This window comes from Mesocricetus auratus, unplaced genomic scaffold (assembly GCF_017639785.1).
Source record: "Mesocricetus auratus isolate SY011 unplaced genomic scaffold, BCM_Maur_2.0 Super-Scaffold_100707, whole genome shotgun sequence".
In the NCBI taxonomy this organism is placed as follows: Eukaryota; Metazoa; Chordata; class Mammalia; order Rodentia; family Cricetidae; genus Mesocricetus; species Mesocricetus auratus.
Genome location: NW_024429269.1, coordinates 7,177,670 through 7,191,955, shown reverse-complemented (window position 1 = coordinate 7,191,955; position 14,286 = coordinate 7,177,670). Strand labels below are relative to the sequence as shown.

Sequence of the window (14,286 nt, the reverse complement as noted above, 5' to 3'; positions counted from 1 at the left end):
TTATGAACTGCTGAGCCTACTAAGGAGGGATTTGACTCTTTGTGGCCTCATCTTAAGCAATGGTGATAAGTGAGTTCACCCAGAATCTCCTGCAGACTGTAATAAAAATACGTATGTTTCTATGCTAAAGTGCCTTTAGAATGCTTTAGAAAGTAAATATTGGGACACTGACAGTGTAGTTCAGTGGGTAAGGGTACCTATTGTCAAGCCTGATGGCCAGGGCTGGATTTCTGGGACTCAAAGGGTGGAAAGCAAAGACCAACTCCTTCAAGTTGTCCTGTGACCTACACACACACACACACACACACACACACACACACACACGCACGCACGCACGCACGCACGCTCTCTCGCATGCACAAACACACACACATTCATTACTAGCATGGGTTTACTTTGGACCCAGGAGTCCAATAACCACAGGGCATCTCAGACTTTTCAAAATTCCTTTCAGCAACATATTCTCTCAGCTTCCTTTCTTGGGTGGCTCACGCCAAACATCCTGGAGTCAAGTCTACCTTCCTTCTCTTCTTTCCTCACATTTAATCCATTAATAAGCCTCAGCAGGACTCTTTTCAGTCAACATCTGTCCACTGCTGCTGGGATTATTTTAGTAGCCACCTGACTGTTTTCAGCCCCTACCCCCAAGCCTCATATGGTCAGTCTCCAATATTCAGGCTGGAGACTGTCTTCATGCTTGGTTTCACATATGTGTGCCTATGTAGCGTGCTTGTATGCATCTGTGTTCCCAAATGGTTACATGTGTTCTCATGTGTGGTTGTGTGCTAGGTATTTTCCCATGTGTTTATGTTTATTCTCATGTGTGTGTTCCTGTGTATGTGCCTGTATGTATGTTTACGTGTATATGTCCCCATGTAGACATATGTATGTGTTCATATATGTGTGCCCATGTGTATATGTTTATGTGTGTGTTCCCATAAAGATACGTGTGTGACTGTTTATGTGTTGTGTGTTCACGTGTGTGTGCCTCTGTTTGTGTGTGTGTGTGTGTGTGTGTGTGTGTGTGTGTGTGCGTGTGTGTAGGTCTTTTGCTGATCTAGAACTTGCTGGTTTTGGGTAGCCAATATAGTTTGTTCCAGGATACCCCATCTCTGCCCCTTATTGGCTGGAACTTTAGTCCACCTGGCATTTGTGACTGTCAGGGTCTGAACTCCAGTCATCATTTTTGCATGGCAAGTGCTTTACCTGCTGAGCCATTGCCACAGCCCCAAGATGACCTTTTACAGCGTGGTCACTTGCCATCTCTATGCCATCTCTTATAATTCTCCGTCTGGGAGTTCACTGCCATGTCTTCACTGCCACTGACAGCCTTCAACCTCTGCCACTTCTCCCTGACCCCTGTTGTTCCAGTCCACAGGTCTCAGGCATGAATATGTGCCCCAGGTGTGATTCGTGCCTCGGTAGCTGCTGTCCTCTGTGCAGTTTTCCCTGCAGTCCCTGCTCTGTCACACAGCTGAGATAATAATGCTCTGCTCCTTCTGGGTTAAGTTTACTCCACATCACTTAACTATGCAGGTGTTAATGTGTATTTTATCTGCATATTTTTCTGTATTTGCTTCAGTCACCACATATAATCCCCAGGAAAGAAGGGTCCCCAACTGTTTGGCCATTCTGTTGTGTCCCAACACCTAAACAGCATCTGCTATATTGTATGAACTCAGTAAATTCTTGCTGAGTAAGACGAAGACACTACGTGCACAAACACCCAGAGCATTTTATTTCAATTTAAACTGAACCAGAACAAGAAAATATCAGAGGCCTGAATTTTCTCACTTGTACACGCATAAGTGATGAACTGTGTCCTGAGGAGGCTCCATAGTTCACTGTACTCATGGCACTTCTCCCTGGAGAGAGGAGCCTTCTGCATCTTAAGGTCACCCTCACCTTTGTGACTGCCTCTCTCACATGAGTGAGGGGCCAGGCCCACTTCCTGAGTCCAACTCATGTGCTGCACATCACCGCCGGGAGCTTAGGGACACTTCCTGATCTTCCTCATATGAGCTGAACCATTTCCATCCGCTGTTCAGCATGTCTGCCATTAAATTTGTGCAGCCTTATTTACTTTTGTTTAAAAACAAGATCTCACTCTGTGGCCCAAGCTGGCCTAGAACTCACTCCGGCCTGGGTTGGCCTCAAATTCATGGCAAGCCTTTGGCTTCTGCCTCCCGAGTGCTGGGATTACAGGTGTGATCTCACTGTGCCCCATTCTCATGTGTGATGATCGCCTCTTTAATGGTTTTGCCTAAATTGTTGCCTGCTGATGTCAGCTGCACCGGATTAAAAAGGCCTTCCTCCAGAGAAGCATGGATTGCTGAGCAGGGGGCATACAATATAGAGTCTCCCCGAAGAGCTGATTTTGTTGTTTGTACTGATACCAAATACCTGTGACAAAGGACCCCAGAAGTTCCTCTAATGTCACTCAGATATTTACTCTAATCAGCACTGGGCAGAACGGCAGTCCCCAGTACTTTGAGGTTGTGCAAAGTGGAGTTCATGGTGGCAAGAGATTGTACTGACCTGAAAACACGGAGCACTCGGTGACTATTTATAACCTTGCACAACAGCAAGAGAGAGAGTGAACACTCTGGTACTTCATACTTAAACTCAATGACGTAGAAATAATGCCGCACTTTAATCTGTGTATATTGGACAAATTTTAATTTTATAAGCTAGCTTTAAATAATTTATACTAGCATTAAAAATTGTACTCCCTGTTAATCATCCTTCAAAGTATATTGATATTATGCCTAATTATTGTTGACGTTAAATTAATCACATATCAGTATTTTTATAGCATACTCATTAAGTATAAATCACTAGAGTTTCTACAAAACAACAGATTTACCATGTTTTTTAATACACAGCTCCCTTTTGTTTTTTAAGCAATACAATCTTACAGATGATTACTTTATTTCACTCATTCTTTGATCCTTTTTAAGAGAAATTATTTATTTTGTGTATATGAGTGCCTTGCCTGCATGCATGTCTGGACTCCATGTGCACTCAGTCCCCATGGAGACGAGAAGAGGGTGTATGATCCTCTAGAACTGGAGTTACAGATACTTGTGAGCCACCATGTGAGGGCTGGGAATTGAACCCAGATTCTCTGGAAGAGAAACCAATGCTCTTAACTACTGGGCTGTCACTCTAGTCCCACCTCTGATTGTTGTTCTATAGCAAATGATTGAATGAGTTGTCTATTCTGTCTTACTAAGTAAAAGATGGTCAATGATATTCTGTATTTCAAGCAGCCCTTACTTATATGTCTGCTCCAGACAAGACACTTCTAGGAGTTGTGCACACAAATGTGACTAACATATGAGTCATACTCAAAAGGAGTTCATAGTATGTAACTTTGAAAGGGAGCCAGGTGTGGGGTGTACGCTTACAATCCTATTACCCAGAACCTCAGATAGCAGGGACTTGAGTTCAAGGTCAGCCTAAGCTGCATGAACAGACTTTCAAACAAACAAAAACAACAAACAAACAAAACACCAAGGTTTCATAGGGGTAGGGGCATTGAAAAAAATCTAGTCAGGCTCCACATTGGTGGTGCATGCCTTTAATCCCAGCACTTGGGAGGCAGGGGCAGGCAGATCTCTGTGAGTTTGAGGCCAGCCTGGTCTACAGAAAGAGTTCCAGGACAGTCTCCAAAACAATACAGAGAAACCCTATCTGGGAAAAAAAATCTAGTCAGAGTCTTGAAAACTTACGAATTCAATTCTGTCTGAGAACTCAAAAGGGTGAGTTCCACAAATCTGACAAGTTATACACAGCTATGCACTGGTAAGGTTTTTTGTTTGTTTGAAACAACTTCTCACAAACTAGGGTCATCTGGGAAGAAGTACTCTTAATTGAGAAAATGCCTCATCAGATGGTTCTGTAGGCAAGTCTGTGGAGGCATTATCTTGGCTAATGATTGATATGGAAGAGGGTTTAGCTCACTGTGTGTGAAATAAGCTGAACCTGAGCCTGGGAGTGAGCCAGTAAGCAGTATTCCTCCATGGCTTTTTACTTCAGTTCTTGTCTCCGGGTTCCTGCCTTGAGTTCCTCCTGATGTCCCTCAGCGGTGGACTGTGATTAGGACCTCTAAGCCAAATAAACGCTTTTTGTGTTGTATCACAGCAATAAAAAGTGTCTTATTACTCTTCTATTGCTATGAGAACATACCATGCCTGAGGCAAAGGACAGAAGAAAGAGTTTATTTGGGGTTTACAGTTTCAGAGGATTAGAGTCCATGATGGCTGGTAGTTTGGCAGTAGACCTACAGCCATGACACTGAGGCAGGACCTAAGAGCTTACATCTTGAGACACAAGCACTGGACAGGGAGAGAGACAGAGACAGAGAGAGAGAGAGAGAGAGAGAGAGAGAGAGAGAGAGAGAGAGAGAGAGAGAGAGAGAGAGAGAGAGAGAGAGAGAGAGACTGGGAATGGCATGGGATTTTGGAACCTCAAAGCCCTTTCCCAGTGACACATCCTCCAACGAGGCCATATCTCCTAATCCTTCCTAAACAGTTCACCAACTGTTGACCAAGCATTCAATTGTATGAGCCTGTGGGGCCATTCTCATTCAGACCACCAAAGAGAGCAAACCAGGACAAGCTGGAAATAAAATTTGTATATTGGAAGGTAGAGCTTAGGAAACCCCAGAGAAGCATGGCATGATAGCTGGGGCAGGAGGATGCCGAGTCTGAATTTAGTCTGTGAGGTTGTCTAAAAGTATCACTTCTCCCTGACCCCATTGCCCCATCCACACAGGACTGACGTGTGAATATGTACCCCAAGTGTGACTCATGCCCTGGGGAAGCTGCCATCCTCTCTTCATGGATTTACATGACTGAGCTATAAGTATGCATGTGCACCTACATATATGTAGTCCTTCTCATAGTAAAGTGAATACTATGAATCTGTTTTCATCATTGTCCCAAATTCATGGCCACAGTTGAGTGACCAAATAGTTTTAGGGATAGTTCAACTTCATTTTTGCCTAAGTCAATCTGCCTATTACATCTAAATACAGAGAAGCTGTTGGGTCATAATTCTGGACTCCATCCAAGCAGTGCTAGTTGCAAAATAAAACATAGCCCTGTTATAAATGCACATGAGGGACACGGGGCACCATGGATGCATGCTCACAAACGCATCCACATTAAAAGGTCATAAAACTCTTCTTGCTTTTTTTTATAGTGGGATTGACTTATAAAATGGCAGTTTAAAAAAAGGCCCTTGAGAAGTATACCAAACCACGAGAACACAGAACTCAGATCCTGACAAACCCAAACAGAAGTCACTTTAGAAGGGATAGAAGGGATGAGCCCAAGGCCCAGCTGACTGCCCTACCATTTTTAACTTACAATGCTGTGGTCCAACTTCAGCTACAGCCTCATTTCAAAACACAGTGTTATGTTTCCCAAAGTGAGCATTTCAAGTTCTCTCCTTCTCTCGCTGCTCTGTCCTGGTTTTTACTCAGCACACTCAGAACCTGGAGCTTTGCTGTGTAAGCACAGTGCTTGACTCAGGGAGTCATCAGCAACAAGAGGCTGGTGGAAATGACACACGTTTCCATTCAGCACCAAATAAGAACAGTACTTAAGTCACCTCAGAGTGCATGTGTTAAGGGGCCATAATAAAAACACTGTCACTCGGCCTCCTTAACCTTAGACACAACCAGGTGTTACTTGGTACCAACTTGGCTTCCATTCTTATCATGGGAAGCACCAGCCCCTGAGTTACTGCACATACATCACACGGGACAGGAAAGTGGTAACTGGCTGCAGCAGGTGGTAAAATGCTATGGGCAACTGCTCAGGGCTTAGACACAGCACTTGTGCATCAGGCAATAGTGGGCACCTAATACTGAGCGCATCCTTCGGTCACGGGACAGTGGATGCCTACTGTTTTGTTCTGAGTCATTGTAGAGGGTGCCTAATTTACCTGTATCATGTGACAGTGGGCACCTTCTGTTTTCTTTGTGTTTTCATGGGTACCTACTACTTCTTGGGTTAGTATTATACAAAATGTATTTGAAAACAGAAGTCTAGTATTGTGGTTTGAAGGTTTGACACTTTCATAGTTCTTTCTGTGAATGCAAGGTAGATGCCTATGATTTTCTTCTGTGTAATTTTTTTTATTATACTAAGCACCTACTGTTTTCTTCTTAACATGTCACAGGGGATTCCCAGTATTTTCTTCTGCATCCTATTATAGTTAGTGCCTGCTGTATTCTGTGAATGTGTACTTATGCATATGATACCTGGGCACCTACTGTTCTCTTGTCTGCACTAGGAAGACTCTAATTAAGTTCCTTGTGGTTGTGGTCCTTCTATATGAGCCTGTTTCCAATATTAGGGTATCCACAGGGTGGTCTATTGAGGTATATTGTCAGTCAAAATATAGAGACTTTAACTAGGAAGATATGATTTCCAAGCAAGTCACCATGTCTCAAATATTACAAAATTGATGCACATGCTCAAAGAGACCACCTAATAAGATATTTTACTTATAAATATGCTTTCTACATTACAGTCATACTAGAATATTTTAAATAGTGATTACATAAAAATGATTTTAAATATCATTTCCTCCAAATACATAATTAATAAATAATTTTTTAGGATTTTTCTTTTTTCATCTATGCTGCATGTACACCAGTCACCCTAAAGTCTGACTGACTTAGATGTTTTGAGGGAGATCCAGAGAAGTCTAGAATGCTTTATGAAGCCACCAATTACTGCCTTGTCCTTGCACACCTTGGGTCCCAGAACCCTGACTCAGTGCAATGAGGTAATGAAGAAAGGATAGACACATGGACACAGAAAAGCTGGTACTGGGTGGTTGGGCTCTCTGATGGAGAGGTCACAGCATCCCAGAAGCTCTGTGTGTCTGTGATACACAGTTGGATGGGGGCAGAGTTATTGCATACAGCTGGACAGTGAGGCAGGGTCATCCCACACAGATAAACAGGAGTAACGGTTATACACAGCTGAAAAGAGAGTCCCTCAGTAGGAATAGTCAGTGACAGACAAAGAAAGCTATGGTGGACATCTTCTTTACACAGTATAAACACCCACACAGAGACCACTGGGGCAAGGCTTTGCCATCCCTCAGAACCTCACCCTGGGAAGGCCTTGCCATTTCCCATGGGTCTAAGCCATTAGGGTCCTTGACATGGCTGGGTCTTATCAGACAATACATATTCACTCAGGATTTTACTTACTCCTTACAAAATAAGAAATACTCCAGTACAGTCTTCCCCAGAAAATTCTCTGCATGACAAAATTAAAAGCTGTCTGTCTGTAGGGGAACGAATGACCAAGGGTGGGACAGGTTTTATAGTTGTCATAAGAAGTTCATAGAGCTGAAGGTAGGGTAGTTTCATTGATTTCACTTTTTCCAATAATCTTAATTTCATTGACAGTCAGCTGAGGCAAATACAGCTTCTTTATTCCAGACTTAATTACTTATTAATTGCTTATGATAATTCTCAGACCACACCTTATTCCCCACACAGTAAACACACACACACACACACACACACAGAGAGAGAGAGAGAGAGAGAGAGAGAGAGAGAGAGAGAGAGAGAGAGAGAGACAGAGAGAGAGTACAGAATGACTACAAAGTGTTAAAAAGTCCACTGCAGAATCAAGATTTTCCCTGGAATCCAGTGTCAGAAAGGAAGAACTGATGGGCAAAGGAGTTAAGAGTTGGCTGGTTTAACCCACAACAAGAGTTTACCTGAGCAAGGGGGAGCTCTTGGACTCCAGATTGATGGCTGTGTGGAAAGCATGGGACTGACCCAGACCCCCTAAATGTGGGTGTCAGTGAGGAGGCCTAGGTAATCTATGGGGCCTTGGGTAGTATTTATCCCTGGCTACAAATAGACTTTGAATGCCCATGCCACAATGAGGGATGCTCTCTCAGCCTGGACTCTTGAAGGAGGGCCTAGGTGCTGCCCTGGATGACATGACAGACTCTGGAGATCCACCATGGAGGGTCTCACCCTCCCTGGGGAACGAAGTGGAGATTGGGTGGGGAACTGGGTGGGGTATCTGGTGGGGAGGGTGGGGCAGGAGGGGAGGGAGAGGGAGCTGGGATTGACATGTGAAACAAACTTGTTTCTAACTTAAATTAAAAAAAAAAAGAATCAAATCTTCCAAGAGGACTGGAGGCAGACAGAGCTGGGAGTTGAGAGAGGTGGGGAGGAACTAGCTCTCCTGGAGCTCAGCTGGAGACACTGAGGCTACTGAGAGGTGGCCCATAGGGCTTTGTCATAGGGCCAGTCAAGGGTGGAGCTACACAGATACTGACTGGGAAAAGAGGGGAGGGTGGAAAGAAGACATGGCCTGAAGGAATGGGAAATGACAGACTACCTCAGGGCTCTGTCCTTTTTCTCTAGAAAGCCACAGTGGGGTTGGGTGTGGCTGGCAAGCAGCAAGGGGTGTTGGTTGACCGGAGAGAAGGCAGGGACTGAAACAGATCACCTAGATAAAACAATGGAGCTGGCGTTGCTATAGTTTACAATCAGTGTTAGTTTTCATATTGCATTTAAGGTAACCGTCTGTCTGTCTGTCTGTCTGTCTGTCTGTCTGTCTATCTTCTACCATCATCAACCTACTTGTGAACACAGGACTTCACACATGCTAGGCAAGCACTGTGACACAGAACTATACCTCAGGCCCCAGGAAGTGTATTTTTATAGGACAAAGTGGAAGGGGGCTAGTTTCAGTATTTCACTGCCGTATTTGTCCAGGTCACTTGGGAACTTGGACTTGGTAGTCTTCAGAATCACAGACCTAGCCAGTCTGAGACACTACTGTCTCTGGCATTGAAAGAAAATCCCAAGCCATTCTAGACCCCACAAAATTAATTCCTCTTGAACCACTACTTTTGAAATTCCCAAAGTGGACCTCCTTGTATCTAGATATTTCCAAGAGAACAGGCAGAAAGCAAACAGGCCAGGCTTTTGTAGTTCCTGTGAACCGAGACTCACCCCATCCTGGAGCTAATCTTTCAGTAAGTCCACTTTGTTCTTTCCCTAGTCTTTCTTCGTTCCTTTAAAAGTAACTCAGATTTTCCAGTCGCCACATAGTAACTTAGTAACACAAAGAAACAACCCTAAGTTGAGCAGTCATAAAATCCCAGTTCCTCTTGACAGTTACCCCACAGGGTGCTTTTGTCTGTGCATATCACTTTCTCTTCTCCCAAACCTTGTAAGGGAAACAGTCCAAGAACAGTTGCAGAGCTGGCGTGACAGTTTGCTCTTGTGTTTTTCATTCTCAATTTATAAAGCACGTTGACCTTGGTTCCCATTTTTGCCTATTAGTGTCTCTGAGAAAACCCCCCAGAAAGTCTGAAGCATCAGACTCAGTACACCAGAAAGGTCTGAGGAGAGCGGAAGATGATTTTAAAGAGTATACCTCCTCTGTTTAACTGTCAGAGTCAACATCCCATGATCCCGTCACACTGTCATGACAAATGTGCAAATTTCAGCAACACAGCCAAGCTAAATGCATAGCACAGAAGTTGCTGGGACAGCTAACAGGTGAAATGAGGGGGGGCTGGATTTTGTCAATAATTAAAATATAATTGGGAGAATTTATTCAACATTATTTTAGATTATTAACCATTATGCCACTGGAGGAGAAAAATACCTATTTGGTTTATAAAGTCCAAGCGGAAACTGATTGCTTACCTTAGCGACTCAGAAACCCCACTGAGGAACTGATTCCTGACGAGGGACCGAGCTCTGCGCGGCTGGAAAGATTTAAAATCCCATTTGTGTAGTGTGAGGTGGACACTGATTTCTGACTCTGCCTTGAGAAAGGCCTCTCTTGGCTCAGGTTTCTGCCCCTCCTGTAGCAACAGGCGAATCTAATTTTATCCAGTGACTTCAATCAGTCAGACTCTCTTAAAACTGGGAACCAATTCCAGCCGGCAACCACGGGTGTGCCAAACCCAAGCCAGAGCCACACAGAATCCCAACATTCCTGCAAAGCGAGCCCCTGTCATGTAAACCAGCCCCACATTCTGAAAAGAATCTTTGTCTTGAAGGAGAAAGAGTAAGCCAGCTTCTTTGGTGGGCTCTACAGCAAACCCTCACCTCAGTCACTTTGGAGTAGCTAGCCGGCTCAGAACTTGGGTTTCCTTTTCTTACCCAGGGTGGGAAACCAGCCAATAACAGCCCATCTTTGAAAAACACTTTCCTTAAGTCCCATTGTAAGTGAAAAACGTTATTATTTGAGAAGAAATTTACATCCTGCTTACCATAAGAAACAGAAGGTAAATAAACTATATATTAAAATGAAGATAGCTCTTTTCAAGGAAGATAATATATCCATTTAACAAATTATGTGAAAGTAACCATCTGATGCTAACTTGTCTTTATTTATAAATAATTTGATTATTTAATTTTTATCAGGCATAAACATATTAAGCTTTGGAAACACCTTAATCTTTTATTTTGAGCTATTGGTATGCCACCTGGCAGCATGAATTAAAGCAGACTGAATTGCATACTTTGACATGCATGTCTTAGCAGCAAGTCTTGCCTGGAAGGGGCAGTGCCACAAGGACGCACGTGGTTCATTTTTACTTTCTCCTTCGCAGCCGCTCCCCTTTCCATTTATTTTCATGGTGTCTTTGTAACTGTTTGAAACTTGATGCTTCTCTACGGCAACAGCTGCCGGCCTTAAATTAAACCAGGGCAGTTTCGACTCATCTTATGTTTACAGGGCACTCACTACTCCTTCATGGACCCTCAGCACACAATTCAAACTGCAAACCAGAGCAGAGCAATCAGTTCTTAATAAAAAACACTTAACCTGTGTGCCAAGGATGCCACCCTCACCTTTTATACATACGCTGATGGAAAAATACAAGTTTGAAAGTCCTAGCTGTCTTCCGATTGAAAGGTGACATGGTGGAAGATTTCAACACTGCCCTTTTCACCAATAGGTAAACTGGATTTGTAACCATGCATTTGTCATCGGGGAATTTTCTTTGTCAGTTAAGCATTATGTATGTTTTCCACTCACACTTACGTGATTTCATGTTAACAATGTTTACATCCTTAATCCAGGTGAGAATGACTCAAAGGTGTGTCTGATTTTATAGGTTAGTTGAAATTATTGTAGCAAGGTTTTTGTGTTTCTAATGTAGGTCTAGCTTAAGTCTGAAACTCACACATGATATGTTTTCTATGGAATTATAGCATGTTAAAGATAGAGGATACCTTAAAGTGACTCTATTCTAAGGCCAAGCAATGTGTTCAAGGTTCCATGGCTAATGAGACATGAGTAGAAAGGACTAGAAAACCTTCTATTCAGTTCACCCATGACTGCTGCACTTCTGAGATCTAGCCTGGTGCCATCTCATCTCCCCATTGCAGTGCCTGGAGAGCTATATCCCCATCCTTGTCCCTCTCTTCCAAGGTTTCTCAGCGTGGATAGCCCTAGTGAAATCTGAAGTTTTAGTAGTGAAGTCACAGGGAGGTTCAAACACTCACCACATCCTAAAAGAAATCAAGGCACAAACTGGTCCATGAAAATGGACCTATAAGAGTATGCTACATCAGAAATATGCAAACATGTCTGTGTCCTTCCACACTATCAGAATTTATTGACTAACAAAAATTAGATAGGGCAGTTTCATTGACTTCAATTTGTCGAATAATCTCCATTTCTTTGACAGTTATCTGAGGCAAACAGTCTCTTTTTTCCTATCTTAATATTAATGTTAATTCTTGAACCACAGCTTATGTGCCACACAGTAAAAACACCCCCTACACACACACACACACACACACACACACACACACACACACACACACACTATAGAATGGCTACAAAGTGTTTAAAAGGTCACTGCAGACTTCAAGGATCTCCTAAGAGGACTGGGAACCAATAGAGGTGAGTAAGAAGACCCTGCAGTCAGGTAACTCACTCTCCAGGTCTGCTGGAGACACTGAGGCACCTGGCAAGAGTTGAACCCAGGCCCAAGAGTTGACCACAGCAAGCAGAGGCAAGGTGTGTGTGTGTGTGTGTGTGTGTGTGCGTATGCGTGCATGAGCGTGCCTGCACATGTTGAAGAGGCAGTGGACAGGTCTAGATCCAGATGAACAGATTCGGTGACAGGCAAATGGCAAGTCAAGCAGGTTGTGTCAACAGCTCAACAGCAGGCTCTTGGCTGAGCTGAAGTCCCCGGGACAGTGGGAAGTCTCCTGCCTGTTGTCCTTGATGCACACGTCACGTGGTCAGATGAGATCATTGGGACCGTCACTATCATAGTGTTAGGGATTCTCCTCTTGTGGCGTCCAGGGAAAGGTGTTGTACCCTTTCCTCAGTCTGCTTTGTTCAGCAGGTTCTCGGCCTGGTTTCCTGATAGGATTTTATATGTCCAAGTACACACACAGTCCCAATGGTTCTTGCTAAGTATGCAGGGCGCTATATACACAGTCCTAATTCGCATTGCTAAATATATAAGGTGCCATCTTTTGACTTTTAGAAAAGTAACATCTATCTGTCTGTCTGTCTTCCAATTTGGACAAATGGAGTTGAAGGTGGTACTGAGAGCAGGGTGTGCTCTGGCCCTAAGTTGTCCCATATTACATAAACAAGGTTGTTAGACCGATTTGTCCTGAAAGGCTCTTGCCCCGGAGAAGACACAACTGGGTGGACACGTGAAGAGCGCCATCCTTCTGGCATGCCCATGCAGTACAACTGATGAATGACAGATTTCTGGAAGTAGAGAGGGTGCCACCTATCAATTTACCAGGGTGAGTTGGGACCATAGGAGCACATGGCATATTAAAATCATAGCAGGAAAAGCAGGTCTGAGGACTTATTAGACACATCAGGCTGAGGAAATGGTCCAACACTTTCATCCTGACTCCATAAGAAAAAAGGCATCGAGCATCACCATTGTGATGGCCCCACTGACCTGACATTGCACCACGAGGTGTGTGCATTAACGACAAACATGCAGAGACTGTCCTGGGTCATCTTGGTTTAGTTCCCATGAGTGATGTGGCCTACTTGAATTGTCCTTCTGTCCACCTGTTTGCCTATCTAACCTGACGTTCACCCACGCGCCCACACATCAGTTCACCTGGACCCAGTTCTGTCCTTTCTCCTCAATAGCTGAACACAAGTCTACGGCTCAACTCTGACCCTGCAACCTAACTTTGCAATAGACTGACGTGGAAATGAGATGCTACCCCATTGTGGATGGGCACCCTATCATGAGATGAAAATATCATACCCTGCAATACATTTTTGTGTGTTACTGTGAGTGTATAATATGTACATATTACTGTGTGTATACATGTGTGTTGATGGATGTACATGCACATATATGAACAAGCATGTAGAAATTAGAGGTTGACCTCAGGGGTCTTTCTTAGTTACTCTCTGTCTCTCTCTCTCTCTGACTCTTTGTCGCTGTTTATCTGTCTCTCTGTCTACTTTAAGATATGGGACCAGGTTTTGAGACACATGCATTCTTCCTGTTACCTGGATCTCATGCTGACACTGCCTCAGTTTACCAGAGCATGTGATCTCTGTTAAATAGAATTACATGAATCATAGAGTGCTGTGGGGAAGACAAGTGCAGTCATGACTGGAGTCATTCCCTAGAGTGAGAATGAATAATGACCAAAGGGATTGTTCCCATTTTATTGCTGTTGATTTGACGAGATGTCCTGACAAAAAGCAGTCTAGGTGAGAAAGAGTTTATTTCAGCTCACAACTTCAGCTTACTGTCCATTATTGTGGGACAGTCAAAGCAACAGGAACTTGAAGCAGCCAGTCACAGTAAGGCTACATTCAAAGGCAGAGAGACATAAATACACGCATGCTCTCTTGTTTGGCCTTAGCTAAATTTCTCTACTTTAATAATGTTCAGGACCCCCTGCCCAGGGAATGGTCCCACCCACAGGGGGCAGGGTCTTCCCACATCAATCAGTAAAGACAATATCTCAGAAACATGTTCACAGACCAACACACCTGGGGCAACTCTATTGCTGTTGTTTTTACTCTTTTGTTCTTTTACTCTTTTGGGTGACATGCCACCTAGCTCCAAAATAAGTCACACAGAGGCTTATTACTACTAATGTCCAGTCTTAGCTTGGCTTATTTCTAGCCAGCTTGTCTTAAATTAATTGTCCTTTCTACCTTTTACCTCTGGGCTTTTATCTTTCTCTGTTTCTGTAGATCTTTCTTTACTTCTTACTCTGTAATTTGCTGTGTAGCTATGTGACTGACCCTGAAG

At 43.6% G+C, this 14,286-nt stretch overlaps 1 protein-coding gene across 4 annotated transcripts in view; it reads right to left on the bottom strand.

Moving 5' to 3' along the window:
* The window catches only part of Sgcg (sarcoglycan gamma), a 59,584-nt gene that overhangs the window by 29,782 nt on the left and 15,516 nt on the right, over positions 1-14,286 (bottom strand). Inside the window, exon 1 of one of the 4 annotated variants that reach the window (XM_040740469.1) lies at positions 9,713-9,869. The exons of 1 other annotated variant lie outside the window; for it this stretch is intronic. The gene's annotated coding sequence lies outside the window, so the exon portion shown is untranslated. Of the gene's footprint in view, positions 1-9,010; positions 9,166-9,712; positions 9,870-14,286 lie in introns of those variants that run through there. 2 more of the 4 variants (XM_040740472.1, XM_040740470.1) reach the window with 2 other exon arrangements.